We start from the raw sequence: 8,121 nt of genomic DNA, 5'->3' as shown, positions 1-8,121 counted from the left end.
AGCTAGTTATCTAAGTATTGTTCTAATAAGTACAATTTATGCAAAATTTCCGGTTTTATATTTAACTTCATATAAAAAAGTTATTTACTTAATTCAATCAAATCCAACTATAAACAAAAGTTTTTTTTTCTTTTACAGATAACAGGCCGCAAAAATGTAAGCATTAAAAAGATTATTCATTTGTTTTATTATTCATTTGTTTTATTTACAACGATACAACTATTACAGTTACCTAATACTGTAGTGTACAATCTTAACCTAATTATGTTTATATAATTCGTGATATATTTAATTATTAATTTTTTCTCAGCCTGATAGTTAATTATACTTTTTTTTTCATTTCAGACCCTAACCCTGCCGCCCGCGGTTAACCAACGAGATTAAATCATGCATCCCTACAATAAACAGGTCTTTCTTTATACTTTTAGGTATTTAAAAGAACGTAAACAAATATGTATTTTGAACACTTTTGAGCAGTTACAACATTTGTCGATTAACCAAGTAAATACAAAAATCAAGAGGATCGGTTCTGACACTGCGCGACTTGTCTTTAACCTTATTTGGTCGTGTAATGTTTTCATTTACCCTCCGCTGCGCTGCGCGCTGGCAAAAGAAGCATTTTGAGGGTAGATTTTGTTTACATTTATTTAAATATCCAAAACTAAACGTATAGTTTTTTTTTTATTTCATGCTCGAAAAGTGGATTATTGTATAGTTGCAAAAAAAAGTGCAAACAATTTAAGTATCTTTTTTGTATCATTAAAACTTATTCCGTAATTTCTAAACTTTAAATTATTTGATCATTTACTGGGATTATCAATTTATACTTAAAAATAATGTTTATTTTGAAATAACATTTATTTTAACAATCCTTATTCAAAACTCGCCCAAAACCCTATCGCAATAACCTCAACGTCCCCCCAACTCAGTTACCTACAAGTCCTACAACTACATATCGGCAATCGTTTTTTTTTTGCAGATAACCTTCAGCGTGCAATGGCAAAGGAAAGTGGCAGAATGAAATAAAACAATAAAATTTAACAATGTTACTGAAATCTAAAATCATGTTCCATACAAACTCCTCTTCCGCCTTCTAAAACACAAAACACAATACAAATATATTGAACAAATCGTTTGCTTATATAAGGCAAACAAACACAATACCTATTTAAATTGGCCATTTTTTGGCGATGTGACGATACTCGTAAGTCCGTGTTAAAATTATAAGTAAACAGAATTAATCGTTTGTTTTAATGATCTACGCTACCTTTACTCTAGATATAAGTAGATAGTCTATGGGAATTTTCAGAATTTGGGACCCAACATTAGCATAATGTAGATTACCGCTTAAATTTTTTGTGTATTACATAAACTTTGAGCGATAGTCTACATTCAGAATGTGAAAAAAGTAAATTTTTAGACATATTTTATGCTTAATTGTCGTCACAAAACTGAAAGCAAGTTACTTTTGGTTAACAACTTACGTTACTTCAGCAGTTCTCGAAAAGTTTGTACAAAAATTAAGGAAAAAGTTAAATTTGTTTTTATTATTCCTATTTTGTTATCAAGATTTTTTTTGAAGAATTGAGATTTTAGTAAGTTTTATTTCGTCATTAAGGTTCTCTAGTATCTATATTTTCTTAATTATAACAATTATCCTGTATAATATATATCTTACGAAAGTCGACTTATATTACTAAATGTTGGTAAAAAATAGGATCAATTAAAATTTGCTGACGTGGCTATGTACAAAGTTGACGGGAACTGCTCACTTACGCTCATTGGGGTGTTGCAAATTCTGAAAATGCCCAAGCATGTCCTATAAAAAAATTGAAGTCTGACTGTGTGGAATTGAAAAACGAGCAAGTGAAAGGATTCTATAGTTGAAATCGAGAATAGAATCCTGAACGAGTTTTTTGCACCGAGTGTAACACAAAACTTTTCCCCTCACTATAGCGAGGAAACTACAACGCAAAAAATGCGTTTATCACGCAGTAGTTCTACAGGTGGTAAATCGTCTTTATTACTAGATTCACCTACTTTTATCAATTTTAAAGCAGTTAATTTGACTTTATTCAAGGTTTCAGTGGATAAAATGCGTTTTTACCCGCTGGTATTAAAGGACAAAACACGTGTTTCCGAGCTAGTGTGGGGAAAAGTAACAGTTGCACCGGCGGGGCTGACAAAATCGCTGCTTACAGCTCTATAACACTGCAGTGTTTCAAATTGACATACATACGAGTATGATTCCCACAGAGGGCTACAGTGTGACTACAGTCAAGCGCCATACGCCACATGCGATAGTCAAATTAGTCCACCACGCTGCCCACAGCGACCACTAATAATTATAATTACGAACTTATCGTTTTGTCAACCCATCCCCATCTTGCGCTTATCTGAGCGAATTATAGCCGTCATGTGTGAGTGAGCTTCGTTCCAATGATCGTGGTTCCCACCGTACACAAATGTTCCGATGACGTTGAGTGCGTTTTCACATTATCCGATCCGATATCGGAGGTCGGACACATTTCAAAGGCAAAAATTAAATATGGCGGCTTCAATGTATGGGATATCGGTCCTACATCCGATATCTGATCGGATAATGTGAAAACGTACTAACTGCCCGATTCGAATAACAATAGAGGTCAGAAATTAGCTCTAAATACGATATGGATCGGATATGTATATCGAATCTTATTATTGTTTCTTTAAAAAAAACATTTTTACACAAAAATATATTCTCATGGGTGTATCCATGTAGGTATACGATGTTTTGCACATTCTGCAACTGACAGAGGGTGTAAGCCTAATAAGCATAGGTACATCGGGGTTTTGGGAGCGGAAATGATTTACACTAGCCCAAAAATGGTGAAAACGATAAAAGATAAACATTACTTTAACATTTCTAGGTACATTTGGAGCCAGTTACATAGTTAAATATAATATTTCAGTAATTCAAATGACTATAAACAGAGTTACAAATACACGAATTCATTCCCGCTCTCAAAACCCCGATGTATGCTAATAAGTTCTTGACCTTTGGTCTAGGATATTTGTTATGATTGAAAGCTGGAAGAAACATACACAAATAAATTAGGTACTTTTTGTACCTAGGCTACACCGTTTAAAATAACTGTGGTGACAAGATAAGAATTTCACCACCCCCTTTCTTCCCGTGGGTGTAGTAAAATTCGATTGCGTGGGATATGGGTTTACACCAAAGAGGATCGAGTATTACAGAGAGTTACTGTCAAAGTAAAATGTGTAATCACAGTGTATAGACTGCCATCTCTCTACACAAGCTTAAAACTTTTGAACTTCAGTTTTGACAATTTGGCCCATATTCTTAGCTTGATATATGTTAAAATTAGGGATGTACCGACTAGTCGCCGACTAGTCGGGAAAGCCGACTATCCGGCCGCATTTATAGTCGGCGATTAGTCGGCGACTAGTCGGCAAAAAGGGCCGATTAGTCGGCACTTCATTAGTGATAGAAAAACAGTACAAAATTAAATTACCAGCTGAAAATTATGTTTGTATTATGTTGCTATTAGTAATTCCTTTTTTTGTCAAAACAACAAATATCTGTTATCACCACAGAAATAAATTTCCTACCTAGGATTATCGACTTCATAGGCAGGATCACTACCCACTAAGCCAAGCCGGTTGTTAAAAATGGAAAATGTATATAAATATTGTCAACCTTTGAACATCTGTAAAAAATCATGAAAAGCGCGAACAAAGGACCAATAATGACATTCAAAATGTGAATTTATCGAAAATTATGTTCTGGCCGACTAGCCGACTAGTCGGCCGACTAATCGGCCACCCAAGCGCCGACTAGTCGGTAGTCGGCCTAGTCGGCCAAATCAATAGTCGGTACATCCCTAGTTAAAATGTCAAACATTAATATTAGCGCCATCTAGTTGAGCGTACCCCAAAGTTGTAATGCCATCTAGGCCACCGTGCCTTTTTCTGTAAGGTACTGAGGTACGTTTTTTTCTTAGACTTTACCTGTCTATACGGAATTATATATGTCTTTGGTTTACACTAATGTACACTAAATTGATATACTCTGTCAAACAAGTCTGTCAGTAAATAAGAACTAAGAAAACTATAGGTATCCTTTTCTCTAGCACCCTAAAGAAAAGGATGCATTTTTTTTTTTTTTTTTCATGGCTTTTACTCCTCGCTAATTTAAGCGGGGTGAATTCTGCCAATGTCGAGGTGAAGACTTTTGACTTTTTTTTTATTTTTTAACGAGAGTGTTCGGTGAAATTTTGATAATGTTTTTGGAAGGATAGGTTGGGAACCTAAAACGAAAAAAAAAACAACGTTATGGACGACACAGACAAAAACAAAACATATTACATAACACATATGACACTGTACCAACATTAGTGAAAAAGAGCGGGAAGCGGATGACAGTTTGTTAAAGCAAGCAACATAGCGGATGAAATAGAGGAAGAAAAAACATAGAAATATATATTATATAAATTATATATGATATTTTTAACAATGACTAAGACTGAAGTTTACAGTTTTATGTTATGTACGTGTATATACTTAATTAGAATTGCCGTTAAGGGAGGATCCATAAGAGCGAGAAGTGTATTGAAATTAACAGGACGCGGAATAGTAACAGGTAAAACGTCATACAAAGAGTAATTGAATCTCGAACAAGAAAAGAAAATGTGATCTACCGTGCCTTCGTCCAACCCACATTCGCACAATGAAGTATCCCGGACATGTATCTTAGCAAGGAACACAGGCGTACAAACTGGTCCTAGGCGTAACCGACATATTGTTGAGGTAACCCATTTTGGCTGAGTACGAAATCTGAAAAACCATGGCTTACGAGTAATCTTTTGTTGAATGCGCCCATAATGTTTTCCTACTACCAGTCTGGAAGAATTCCAACGGTTTTGCCATGTGGTGACTAAATCAGTTTGAGCATTGCTAAGAAGGTCAGAACTATATATACTGTTGTAGCCTGGTGATCCCAACTCAATAGCTTTCTTTGCCCATGAGTCTGCAGATTCATTACCGTCAATACCACAATGGCTGGGTATCCATGCAAGAGTAATTTTTAATCCCTTTGTGTCACATTTTCTTAACATAGCCTTTATTTGCAGAATCAATGGGTACTTTGTCTTCATTTTGAACTGATTGCCCATAATAGCTTGAAGGCAACTCCTGCTATCAGAGAAAATGATCACTTTTTGTATATTATGGGAGTCAGCATATGCTACAGCCTCTAAGATAGCAGCAGCTTCACCTGTAAATATCGAGGACTGTGGAGGGCACTTGAACATTAAGACAATGTTATATTTGGGAATCACTACTGCTGATCCAACACAATTTGCGGAATCTATTTTGGAAGCGTCAGTAAACACTGGTAAGTATCCTGGCCATTTTTTTAAGAGGTTGTTGAATTTACTCTGCGCTCCTGGGTCATCCTTGTATATTCCCAGATCCAAAATGATATGAGGGGAGAAAATTAAAGTTTCAAATTTTGATTCATACATGGGGTTTGTTCCTGAGCTGTACATTATAAAAGGGTTTAAATTATTTAATTTAGAAAAACTTATTATGATGTTAGGGAATGGCTTATGCATCCAATATGGGTTTTCAGTGACCGTTAAAGCAAGAGACCGCAAGCGTGGGATCAGCAGGTGATTGGAGTTGGAGAGAGCCTTTATGAGGAACCTATCGGCAAGATACTGTCTACGAAGTGCAAGTGGAGGCTCGACACATTCCACCTGCATGGCGTTCTTTGCAGTTGACTTCATAGCACCAAGTATGATTCTTAGGCATTTAGCCTGTATGAGGTCTAACTTTTCCAGGGGTTTCTTGTTACATGGTTCTAGAATGAATGAGCCGTAGTCCATGTGGCTGCGTATTATTGCATTGTAGAGCAGTTTTTGGCAATAAGGATGAGAACCCCACCAAACTCCTGATAGTGCTCGCAAAACGTTCACCCCTTTCTCACATTTGTCTCTTATATGTTTAAGGTGTGGTTCTCCTGACATTTTGCGGTCCAAGATGATGCCTAGGAATTTGGTTGACTCATAGTTGGGAATGACTTCATCACCATAACGGACATCCACAATGGGCATTGCCCTTCTGCGACTGAAGGTCACTACACAGCTCTTAGAAGGTGACAAAGACAGGCCATGCTCTTCCAGCCAATCTTTTAAGTAGCTAAGGCCCATATTCAGTCTTGAAGAAGCTGTATCTTCAGATTTTGCCGACGCATAAAGTACAAGGTCATCTGCATATTGAAGAATTTCACAGAAGGGCAACACAGACTGCTCCAAATCGTATGTGTAAATGCTGTAGAGCAAAGGGCTGAGAACTGATCCCTGAGGGAGGCCCTGCCACAGTGTACGTGGAGGGAGATAAGAGTTGCCACTACGTATCTTGATGGACCTTCCCATGAATAAGTTGGAGACAAATTGTACCACCTTCACGGGAATGCTCAGGTGTAGCATCTTTGCTCTGAGCACCGGAAGATGGACATTATCATAAGCAGCCGAGATGTCAAGAAAACATCCTACTAGTAGATCATTGTTGGAAAGTGCTAGTCTGATGTCTGTAGTAAGAATATTCAAGCTGTCCATGGTGCTCTTACCCTTACGGAATCCAAATTGGGTGTTAGCCAGCAGTCCTCTGCTCTCAACATACCATTCTAGCCTATTTTTAACCAGATGCTCAAGAATCTTGCCCATAGTTGCAGAGAGTGCAATCGGTCGGTACGAGCTGGCATCTTCTGGGTTCTTAGCAGGTTTCAATAACGGGATGATAATTTGGGTCTTCCAATCTTCCGGGATCTCACCTGTATCAAACACCTGATTTAAAATACCCAAAAAGTATTCCAGTGATTGTGAGGTTAATTTTGTCAAAAAGCTGTATGGGATACCATCTTCACCTGGCGAGGTGTTGCGCAGTCCTTCCAAAGCCAACTTGAGCTCAGCATACGAAAATGATTCATCAAGACTACTTGTCGAAGGGGGAATCGGAGGAATAAAAATACACGACAATTCTGGAACAGTTGACGGGGCCAGTCTGTCAGCAAAGTCTGGTAGCCACAATGAGCTGTCAGCCGAGGATACAGCATCTGGTCTAAAGGATCCTCTGAACCGCTTTATACTTCTCCAAAGCAGGGATGGAGGAGTTCTAGGGGACAAACTCTCACAGAATCCCTTCCATCCCCTTTTCTTTGTTTTAGATAAGAGACGTTTGGTGCGTGATGATATTTTTTTAAAAGTGATGAAATCCATGATGTCACCTCCGTTAAACCTCCGCTCCGCGTCATCTCGTTCCTTTACCGCTTTCGTACAGTCAGCATTCCACCATGGTGGAGAAGGGATTTTATCCCTTCTGGGTTTCTTCTGAGGGATATACATGTCCGCTGCTTCCAAAAGTAAGTTTTTGAATTTTGCATATTTTTCTGAAATTATATTCAAATTTGAGTATTCTTTAATCCTTTCTTCGACAAATAGAGAAAATTTCGGCCAGTCCGCTGACTGTAACTTATATTTCAGAAGCGGTTCAGGGGCCGGAGATGGGAGCACAGATGAAGGCTTAGAAATAATAATGGGGAAGTGATCGCTGCCAAAGGACTGACGAAGTACAGTCCAAGATAGTAACGACGCCAAATTAGGAGAGCAGGCGGTCAAGTCCGGGACGGATTGTGGATTTTGTCCTGGATATACTCGATGAGTGGGAGAGCCGTCATTTATCACGCAAACGTTGAGGTCATCAAAAACCTCCAACAGAGATAACGAAAACCTGTCCGAATGGTACGATCCCCAAGAAACATTGTGCGAGTTAAAATCACCTAAAATTATATGAGGAGGCGGGATAGAGGATAGTATAGAAGACAGTTCCGGGATAAGATCGAGGTCTGGATGAGGTATATAGATAGAGACGAAACTAATGCCCATGACCTTAGCGGCAACGACATTAATTCCATCCCCATGGGGTGGAAGAGGAATTTGACAGAAGGGGTAACATTGCTTAACAATCAACGCACACCCAGCGCGCCCGTCATTACGGTCCTCCCGAAGACATGAGAACCCCGGTACCCTAAAAGAGCCCCAGGACGTAACCATGTCT

The sequence above is a fragment of the Leguminivora glycinivorella genome, chromosome 8 (assembly GCF_023078275.1).
Source record: "Leguminivora glycinivorella isolate SPB_JAAS2020 chromosome 8, LegGlyc_1.1, whole genome shotgun sequence".
In the NCBI taxonomy this organism is placed as follows: domain Eukaryota; kingdom Metazoa; phylum Arthropoda; class Insecta; order Lepidoptera; family Tortricidae; genus Leguminivora; species Leguminivora glycinivorella.
The sequence above is the reverse complement of the archived record's forward strand: the minus strand, read 5'-3'. Positions refer to the sequence as shown.